The following is an 11,246-nucleotide window of genomic DNA, read 5'->3' as shown; positions in this document are numbered from 1 at the left end:
GAAAGAGTGGAAGGACACGATCACCTATGAGTCTATTCAAGTCTTCTCATGATTCTGTTTGTGACAATTAATCAAGAACCAACTTGTATATCTGTATCTCACATGGCTAATCCATGGATCTTTATGCATGACCACTTAGGTTTTTTTTTTTTTTTTTCACTGCATTGGGTCCATGAAAGGATCTCTTGAACAATAAGGGAGATCATATATTTTATGAGACTTTCTCCGGTACTTTAATATATCAGTATGTCAAGTTTTTTATATGTCAGATATGTATAAAATGACGTAAAAGTCAAAAGTACGTAAATTCAATAGTTAAAAAGCCTAATCTATCAGTAAATCAAATGTATCAGAGAATCTCTCATATTTTAATTTTTATTAAAGATATTTTTATAGTAGGACATGTTCTTTGTAACTATTAATGGGTATTAGTGTTTAACAAATGAAATAAGTTTTCAAGGATTTAATCTATACTTATAGTACTTTTTTACCGCACACTGTAAATTTTTAATTTGGACACTTACAAGTCAGATCAGACTATTAAAACCTTAACTCAACTTTTAAAATAGTATAATACCTACCGATATTTAAAAAGAAAAGGTTCTACTATCTAAGATCTCGTTTAGTTTGTTAATTCGAGTTTCTAATTTGAGTTGATAAGTGATTTTATGTGAGAGTTTTTTACTGTAGTAAAAAAGTTAAATGTGACTATTTGTGAGAGCATTTTACTGTAGCAAAACTCGAATCAGCGAAATAAACGAGACCTAAATTTGCTTTCATTAGGGGGTGTAGTGTGTTAACATCTTAGTGGATCTCTTCAAAGGGGAAAACAATGAAAGGAGTTTAGCTAGAGAATTTGTTTTTTTTTTCCCCTCATAAGTTAGGCGCATATCAGCTCTTGTGCCTACTTGCAGTGGTGCACCTTAATCAGTCTTTGCAACATGGAATGTGCATATGGTTAGTATTTAAATGTACTTTTTGATATGGCTACACTTTTATGTTCTTCTTTTGACTAATTAAAGTTTTGTCACATGTACATGTAGCCTAATATTGGTACAAAGCGTGAACACAGGCATGTTCCTGGATACTTCCTCTCTCAACCATGATTTCTAATTTGATCCACACATTTATGGGGGAAAAGGCAAACAAACAAAAAGATAAATAAATAAATAAACTACTTGTGGATTGACCTAATAATATCATTTACGGAATATAGAAAATGAAATTTTTTACTCAACCATGTATGAAAATTATGTGAATGACATGAAGCAAAGACAAATTTGGTTTGATCAATTGATGGGGTGTAGGCTAGCCATTGTTTATCACCAAAGTAGGGAGTCCCTGACCATTAATATACCACAGGCTTGACCGTTAAGAGTTGAACGTAATAAATTTAAAGTTAATCTCATGAATGTTCCTCAAATTTCACTTGAATCTAAGTTTGAAAATGTCACAAACTTATCTTCCATCTTTCAATTTGTTTAAAAACGAAAAATCCACATAACCGACCCCAATTAATTTTAGATTAAAGCTTGTATTTATTGTTGTTGTTGTTGTTTCAATTTGTTTAAATTTTAACCCCTTTCCTAGTTGAAAGTTAAACTATGACAGAATATGCATGATATTCAATTAGTAAATTGATATTTGGCATTCCGTTAGCAATGTGTTATTCTCTGTTAGCATCACGTGCCTATTTTGTAATCTTTTAATACCTAACTAACATAAAGGTTAGAATTGAAAGAAACTGAAAAATCAAGGCTAAATTTGGAATGTTTTAAAGCCAATGGGATTGAAAGTTAAGTGAAGTAACTAGGATTATTTGTACATGGAAAACACTCCCAAAACTCTTAAATAACATATGGTGGGCAATTTTTGTGAAATAAAAAATTGAAACAAAGACAAAAGTGTCCAAACTTCTTTATGCATATTCTATGTATTTTATATAGATGTAATTGAGTTATATTTTTCATGTTTGTTTCTTTTATCCATCTTCCACCAAGTAGAAGACAAATAAGAAGCAAGTGATTGGGGACAAGTGAACTAAGCGAAGCCTCTAGAAAGCAGCATGGGCAACTGAAATTTTTGTTGGGTTGCATTGGCCTTCGAACAGAATCATTTGCATCATTTTTCTTTGTCCTATTTTTATCTGCATTGTTAAATATGGGAATTATTAGTACTTTGTTGTGGTTGTCTCATGAGTCCCACATGTCCTCTTTTAAATATTTATCTTGTGGGTTATTGAATTCTACTTTTAACATCCTTCAAATAAATTATTTATACTTTGGTTTTATGTCTTTATTAGTATTTATTTATTTATTTATTATTATCATTATTATTATTATTTTTTTTTATTTTTTTTGTTATTAGGGGCTTATGTCTTTATTTGTAGCATGAACATACAGCTCCATGTTCTTAATATTAGAGGGTTGGTAATTGCTTGCCCAACCATCCTATTTTAAGTGTTTGACCAATCATCTTCACCAACTGAAAGAGTGGACAAAAGAGGGGGACCAAACTCCAAAGTGTAAAGAGAGAAAAATTAATTTTTATTTTCTTTCCAGGCCTCAATTTTGCACTATGATTGGAGGACCCATGTGAAATCCTCATAGTACAGAGCAATGCATGGACCAAACATGAATTTTTTTTTTTTTTTTTTTTTTTTTATAATGAAAGCATAATAATATATGTATACAATTAACAATAATTGTTTTTCTAATTTATGTTAGCTTAGTATGTAATCTCACATTTGGATCATTCTAAGATAAGATACCGGCTAATTCCCATTTCTTCTGCACCTACCCAACACCTATAACGGCTTCATATTTGGTTTAGGATAGTTTGAGCTTTTTTTGGAAGTATGATACGCGTTTCTGAATTTTACCTTAAATCTCGTTTTGGTGGTTAACTTTTAAAACATCCTCGAGCTATTAATTTGTTTTAGATTTAATCCTTCGTTAATTAGATGTTAAAAAAAGACGAAATAAAAATGATATTCTATTTATAGAGTGTTACTATTATTAAGATCACGTACATATTCTTTAACAAAATGTTACTTTTGCTCAATATCATATGTATATATGTATATTTTTTTTTTTCATCTTGTCAACAGTTATCCAATAAGAAGGACTAAAATTAAAACAAATTAATTAAAGATGAGCTTATGATGTTTTAAAAGTGAGGAGTGATGTGGAATCTGGAGTAAAATTCAAGGCCATTTATAGTGATTAACTCTACCGGAAATATTAAAATAGTCAAGGATGACTTTTTCATCATTGACGTAAACATTAGTCTAAACAATTACTTTTTAAACTCTTGTGAGATCCATGTGCAACACACTTTGATCTAACGATGGAAAGAGTTTGTGTGTCTAATAAGCAAGGGAAAATTGCAAAAAAAAAAAAAAAAAAAAAAAAAAAAAAAAAAAAAAAAAAAGGTAAGTTGCTAGCAATTTCCAACCTTTTTAGAAGTATTGTGCTTATATCCTCACGTGTTAAATAATGAAAACAGTACACACGGAGATCTTTCATTGATAATTCTTATTTTAAACCGTTAAATAACAACATGAGTAGGTAGGACGTGTTCGACTTAGCTAGGGACCTTAGTGCAACACTTTTAGCCAACGTTCTGAACCATAATTTTCTCAGAAATGTGATGGCATTTTACGATCAAATTTTGTGGAGTTACCCTTAATTAAGAAGCCCATGTTCATTATTTTGTTACTTTGGAGACCACATTGCACATTTTAATAATTAGGGACATAAAAATAATACATTACAAAGTTGGGGACCGGAGCCGCAATTCTCTTAAAAAGCAAATGTACGATATAAAAAAGGGGGAAAAAAAAAAAAAAAAAGAGTTTTCCCTGAAAGTTTATATTAAACAAAAAATATATATTATATTTGGGAAGGCATTTTTGCCTCTTTGGTTAAGTTAAAAAACATCCCGTAGTCTTAGTAAGTGCAATTGCGTATACAAATTGACCAAGTGAAAAGAGCCAAAATCAGCTGATAGACATTTAGCTTATGGCAACTAAATGCTTAGAAATTTTATATCCACAGCTCCCATTCATATCTTTATTTAGAAGGTGATAGTCTTTAACTTAATTTGGAGTTTGAAAATGAAGAGTTTATTATAATTAAAGGTCTCAATTCAAAAAAAAAAAAAAAAAAAGCCAAACGAGGGAAAAAAATCATTATGCCAAGATGGACACGTTACATGCCATTTTTCGTGCAAAATGAGCTAAACGTGAATGCCATAAAACAATTAGTAGGTCAGGGTGGACAAGAAAGAGATATTTTTGTTTTAAAAAAAAAAACAAAAACAAAAACAAAAGAAGAAAAGAAAAGAAAGAGACATTTATGTGCTTATTTGAGTTTGAATAAAATAACAACAGGCATGTGAGAAGAGATTCGTGTATGCAAGAGTCTTTCAACCCTTTTTCTAAAAAAATTGGGTGATTTTACAATTGTTTATACAGTGTGGGATTGTTGAGTTACTCTCAAATTGAGGAAATTGAAAACGTTACGGCTGTGTTTGGAATTGATCATGTTTTTATTTTTTACGTTTTTCAAGAAAGAAAAAATGAAAACATTTTTAAAACGGCGTTCTGCACAATAAAGACAAAAAACAAAAATGAAAACGATTTTTTAGTTTAGTGTCAAATGAGAGAGAAATGAAAAACGATTTTTAGTCATTTTTCATTTTTTGTTTTCGTTTTCTCCTCTCTCGAGGAGAGAGAAAGAGATAGAGACATTAATGAGTTTTTTTTTATGAGAAATAGCAAAAAATAAGCCAATATGAAAACCTTAAGAAAGTATATAGGCCAATTTTTAGTTATAGAAATTAATAGGCCATAACTTGTCAAGTTATGGTTCATAACCAGATAAGTTATGGACAAACTTGTCAAGTTATGGTTCATAGCCAGACAAGTTATGAGCAAAAACCGTGAATAACTTGTTAAGTTATGGTTCATAACCAGACAAGTTATGGACGAAAACAGTAATTTGGCCTATTTATTAACTTATATAAACTATTGGCCTATTAATTTTAATTCATCTCAAGTCTTGGCCTATTTCCCTCTTTCTCCTTTTTTTTATACTAAAAATAATCTCTTGATAAAACTACCAAACGCATTTTTAAAAATAATTTCTGTCTGAAATTGAAAACGTTTTCATTTTCATTTTCATATAAAAAATAAAATCATTTTAAAACGAGTTCTAAACGCGCCCTACATTTTTTTCATTCATTTCTCCAAATTGCTGTTTATTCAGTGGATTAAGTCCGGCCTGTGTTTAATGTACTGGGGCCCGCTTAGAAACATAGAATGGGATTTTATGAGATTTTTGTGATAAAATTGCTGAGATAGTTTATAAGCTATATTTGAATTTGAAAATTGAGGTTTTTTTTTTTTTTTGCACCCAAAATATCCTCAACATGAATCTTGAGACCCCTTTAAATATCATGGAAAGAAAGTGGGCAATGGTTATGTCACCTGCAAACTGCTCTGCTCTGCTACAGCTCTGCAAGCTATATTGTTCACAAGAATGCCCTATATGCTAACACATACAAACAAACATACGTACATAATATACTTATACATTTTTTTTAGCCTCTTCGAGCTGAAATTTAATTTTATATGAAAATTTTTAATTGTAATAAAAAAATTAAATGTGATTTTTTATGAAAATTTTTATCTGTAATAAAATTAAAATTGAAAACTCAAATTGTTAAAATAAACGAGACTAATTGCTTAAGTTTGTACTTTGATGCTGAAAAGGATATAGTTATGCTTGTGGCTGTCCTCGGAAGAATTGGGACGTTTATGTGGCAATGTGGCAAGCTTCGTTCCCTAGCAATTGAATAAAACTCTTGCATTATCAACATGAATGGGATGAGAAACTTCAGTTGAAAATATATGGCCCGTTTAATTCGTTGATTTGAGTTTTTAATTTGAGTTGAGATGTGATTTTATGTGAGAGCTTTTTACTGTAGTAAAAAAGTTAAATGTGATTATTTATGAGAGCTTTTTATTGTAGTAAAATTCGAATTCTAAACTCGAATTCTAAAACACCACGGCTCAGAATCGAAAATGTGAGATGGAAAGCAATGCCTTGATCCTATATTCTAATTTTGACTTTGTCCGAGTTGGGATATATAGCAATGCCTGATTTAATTATTTATGAACCATGGCCGTAAAGTATGAGTTATCAAATGGGTAAATTTTAGTCATGATTATTACTAACTATTACTCATCGGTTGTAGGATCTCTTCCCATTCTCATGCGGAGTTAGCTCCTCTCCGAGCCGTATATCATTATTCTTAATTTGTAATGAGAAAAAGGAGAAATAACAATCACCAATGGCAAAATGTCTCAATCTAAACCCACCTTTTTTAATACATATATACTTGCAAAATTATACCCCAAATTGCATGGTGGGTCTCATTTAAGAGACCCCAAGTGGAAAAAGAAGCTTGGCTGGGGTTGATTATCAAAACTTTGTCACAACCCAAAAGCTCCAACAGGCAAATGATATACATAATTGCAGTGGAAAATGACACCATACCCCATCCGAGGATCACCACCGTCCAATAAAAGTCCCCCATGACATCTGCAAAATCTCTCACTTATTATATGCTTCCTGACTCCACTTTCTCAGTGATCTCATCAACTTTATGACATCTTTCACTGTAAAAAAAGGAGAAAAGAGAAGGCCTTTTTCTCAGAAAAATTTAGTGTCTTTTTTCCTAAGTGGTCCATCATGACCCTCATCACCAATTTAGTCAATAAAATAAATGAAGCAAATTGTTTGCTTTAAAGCATGGCTTACTCAACTAACATATTATAATGGGAAGAGCAGCCCAATAATGTTTGTCTCGTATTGTGCTTTTTTTTTTTTTTCTTTTTTATTACGAGAATATAGTAATTAGTAATTCCTATTCAAAACCAAGCAATCAAATTGCAAAATCGTCTCGGTGGTTTCCTTATTCTAATTGCTTATGACTTATGTTTCTTATTATAGCTCCTTAAGATATGGTCAAAACTTTAGAATATTGTAGAAGAGTGACTTCATTTTGCAATTTGGCAGGGTGAGTGTTTTTTTTTTTTCCCTTCAAACAAAGCTTTAACTATAAAAAAGAGCTAGTGTTAGCATCCAAATATTTATCTTAATTATATATATATATATATATAATAACTTGCGTAGTAAGTGAGTTGTTATCTTTATATTAATAACAGTATATAATTTTTCTTGACACTTATTAATATAAAAAAATAGTAATTCATACATCATATCAACATAAAAGACATAGTTGTCATCACTGATAAATAAGGGATAACATTATTCAACTTAAAGTTATTCATAAAAAAAAATAGTAAACAAATAAAAAGTTTGATGATAAAGATTAGCTTAACTTAACCATACTATTGCTTTTAGGTAGTACTTATTTAATGGCAATGGCGTAGCTAATATGCTTTCTTTATGCGTGTTGGAAATTCCGTGACACGACCATCTGCAGCAATAATTTTAGTTTCCGTAGATTGTGAAGATGGTAAATATTTCTTTTGGTCAATGGAAACATTGTACTTGAATCTAATTAGTCATACTTTAATACTTATCTCACAGACGGTTGTAACACCCAATGAAAAAATTGTTTACATCAATAATTTACTAGCATTTTGAAAATGATGCCCTACTTCGCCATCTTCCATAACATTTTATATACATTAAGACCAGTCATTCTTGCCAATTTGTAGAATGTGACATAAGGATAATAGTGACATAATCTTTCTTAATTATGCCATGTTGCATCATAGTTTTCTCAGCCTACTTATCATGTCTAAACTTTCTATAAACTCCTAAAGAGTTAAGATCGTCATTAATCAAATCATCATAATCGGATAGTGCACAAATCTTGTATTAATATTTCATAACAAACTATTACTCAGAAAGATTTACTGTAATTAGAAGTTCTGTTTTTTAATATATCGTACAGTAAAATCCCATGTGTATATATGCAATCCATGGCCACCTATAAAAGATTGGTGATAGATTAATATGAATACTCCATATTTTATGTTGTGTTAAGAAAAACATAACCATCTATTTTATGAGAAATGCTAGCATCAGTCTTTTTCATTTTTTATATTCACTATTTGACATATTTACTCTATTAACATGATATGTTATTATTTAAACTAAAAATGATATAGAGAAGTCTGCGTGTCAAACAGTAATTAATACAGAGAGTAATAAAAGAGAGCAATGTTAACATTTTTCTAATTTATTAAAAAAAATATTATTTCTCAGATATATTTATTAGAATCGCTCTGATATACTTTCATTAGCAAACACTGTTTTACCAATAGTTTACGCGTTGGCATGCCAATGGTTTTTTTTTTTTTTTTACATATATATTGATTTACTTTTGAGTATACCAGTAGTTTACTTTTGGTTAACTGATGGTTATTCGCCTCACCCTACACCGACCAGATGCCTTGTGCAGACAAACTTGTTAAGATGCGAGCACCGGCACTATTTGCACCTCATCCCCATTAGGAAGTGCTAGATCCCGGTGCAAGGAGGCGTCGGATTTCGTGCTCCTCGCCGTCATAAGTTCACACCGTATATCGGTTAATACTTGTGTTGTGAACTCAATAGTGGGACTCCAATTTAATGGTCACGTGGGATTAGGAGAGTGAGAGAGGGTTAGAGAAAGAGAGAGAGGAGAGAGAAAAGATAAAGAGAAAAATGTCAAAGAGCGAGAAGGTAAGAAAAACATAACCATCTATTTTATGAGAAATGCTAGCATCAGTCTTTGTCATTTTTTATATTCACTATTTGACATATTTACTCAATTAACATGATATGTTATTATTTAAACTAAAAATGATATAGAGAAGTCTGCGTGTCAAACAGTAATTAATACAAAGAGTAATAAAAGAGAGCAATGTTAGCATTTTTCTAATTTATTAAAAAAAATATTATTTCTCATATATATTTATTAGAATCGCTCTGATATACTTTCATTAGCAAACACTGTTTTACCAATAGTTTACGCGTTGGCATGCCAATGGTTTTTTTTTTTTTTTTTTTTTTTTTTTTTTTTTTTTTTAATTTTTTTTTTTTTTTTTTTTTTTAATAAGTTTACTTTTGGTTAACTGATGGTTATTCGCCTCACCCTACACCGACCAGATGCCTTGTGCAGACAAACTTGTTAAGATGCGAGCACCGGCACTATTTGCACCTCATCCCCATTAGGAAGTGCTAGATCCCGGTGCAAGGAGGCGTCGGATTTCGTGCTCCTCGCCGTCATAAGTTCACACCGTATATCGGTTAATACTTGTGTTGTGAACTCAATAGTGGGACTCCAATTTAATGGTCACCTGGGATTAGGAGAGTGAGAGAGGGTTAGAAAAAGAGAGAGAGGAGAGAGAAAAGATAAGAGAAAAATGTCAAAGAGCGAGAAGCTAAAGTCATATTTTTCTTTCGGAACTAATGTTTCAAAATTAAAAATTATTTCATATCTCAAGTTATAACTCAAGTAAGTTATGACTTTAGTTGTAGTTATAACTCAAGTTATAATTTGAGTTATGACTTTAGTTGTGTGTGTAAGAATAAAACACTGTAACAAAAGGTAAAATTTGAATTTTTATAAGATAAAACACTACGACAATGAAACTTCAATTGTGACTTAAGTTGTGAAATAAATAAGGCCATAAAATTAAAAAATAATAATAAAAATAGTGGTTCTATTCGCATAGTCATTTTTACTCTTCACACCACCTTTTAAATTAAAACTCTTTAGGATGAAAAAATCATCACATAAAATGACAAAAACAAGACAATTATAATAAAATTAATTACAATTAAATTTTATTATAAAAAAGAGACTAACTATATTATATAGTTTTTCCTTTTAACACACCCACATATTATATCCTAAATTACAAACTTATATTATTTTTGAGATCTATAATAAAACTTTAGTTTTCACCTAACGATTTCAAAAAGTTACATGGAGATATTGTTAATTTGTTTTTTATTTGTTGTATGACGATTTTTTTTCCTTTTAGGTCTATTTTTTATATCCTAACTAATCATCTTTAAAAGATTAATCATTTCATTTTGTTTTTTTGTTTTTTTTATGTTTTATAAAGTTCTTTTTTTTACTTTTTCATGTTTCCTTCTCTTAAAAAAAACGTTTTTTTTTTTTTTCATTTTTTCATTTTGCCTTTTTCATCAACACCTTAACTGGTATAATAAGTATGTTGCCGTTATGCTCATATTTATGTCCTTTTATTTTATTACATTATGATTTTTTTTATTTATGAAAAAGGCTTCAAGCCTAAGACTTCAAAAAGATATATGTACAGAGATAAAAAATAATAATAATGTAACAAATTAAAATAAAACGGTAAGTCGGAAAAGAAAAATAAAATGGTGAAAAATCAATTATATCATAAAGATAGTTAGGGATAGTCTTGGAATAATGGGGTGTGTAAAAAATAATTTTAATCTTTTTAAATTTATATGGGGTGTATATTTAGAAAAGAGATGTGGAGGCTAAAAAAAAAGGTGTGAATGGAACCATTCAAAATCGAAATGTCATCTTGACGAGCTCTCGTTCACGATTCCCGTGTCATACTGAGTTGCACTTCGCGGTTCCAACCTCGCAAGGAGATCCACTTCACGATTCTGAACTTGCGATGCCGTTGTGAGGAGATCTGGGCATGTAAGCAAGAAAACACGGTGGGCCTTAAGATTTCTTCTCACGCCTCTGTGATTTCTCGGCGATCTCCGACCTGTTTTCTTCATAGCAATGAGAATTGTCCTGCCGATGATCTCCAGCTAACAATGACACTCCAATGGTAGCGCAACTCTTTGATTAGAAAGGTTAGTGGATAAAAGCTGCGTTTGGTATTGCTTTTTGCTCCCAAAATTAGCTTCTACTTGTAGCAAAAACTGATTTTTAGTGTTTGAAAAATCTCCTCAAAAGTTCTCTTTGAAGAATCTACTGCCAAAATCAGAAGTAGCTCAAAAGGTAACTTTAGCTTTGAGATGGTGCGAGAATCAATATAGTATAATTAATGAAACTTTCATAATGCCCATAATACCCCTTATAAAATTTAAAATTTACAATATTCCCAATCTAATATTCAGACTCGTAATATAATATAGTTGTAATTTTTAATTATATTATAACTGAAATATTATTATTCCTTATGTAATATTATAATATGTTTTATA

The sequence above is a fragment of the Morus notabilis genome, unplaced genomic scaffold (assembly GCF_000414095.1).
Source record: "Morus notabilis unplaced genomic scaffold, ASM41409v2 Scaffold2114, whole genome shotgun sequence".
Taxonomy (NCBI): Eukaryota; Viridiplantae; Streptophyta; class Magnoliopsida; order Rosales; family Moraceae; genus Morus; species Morus notabilis.
The sequence above is the reverse complement of the archived record's forward strand: the minus strand, read 5'-3'. Positions refer to the sequence as shown.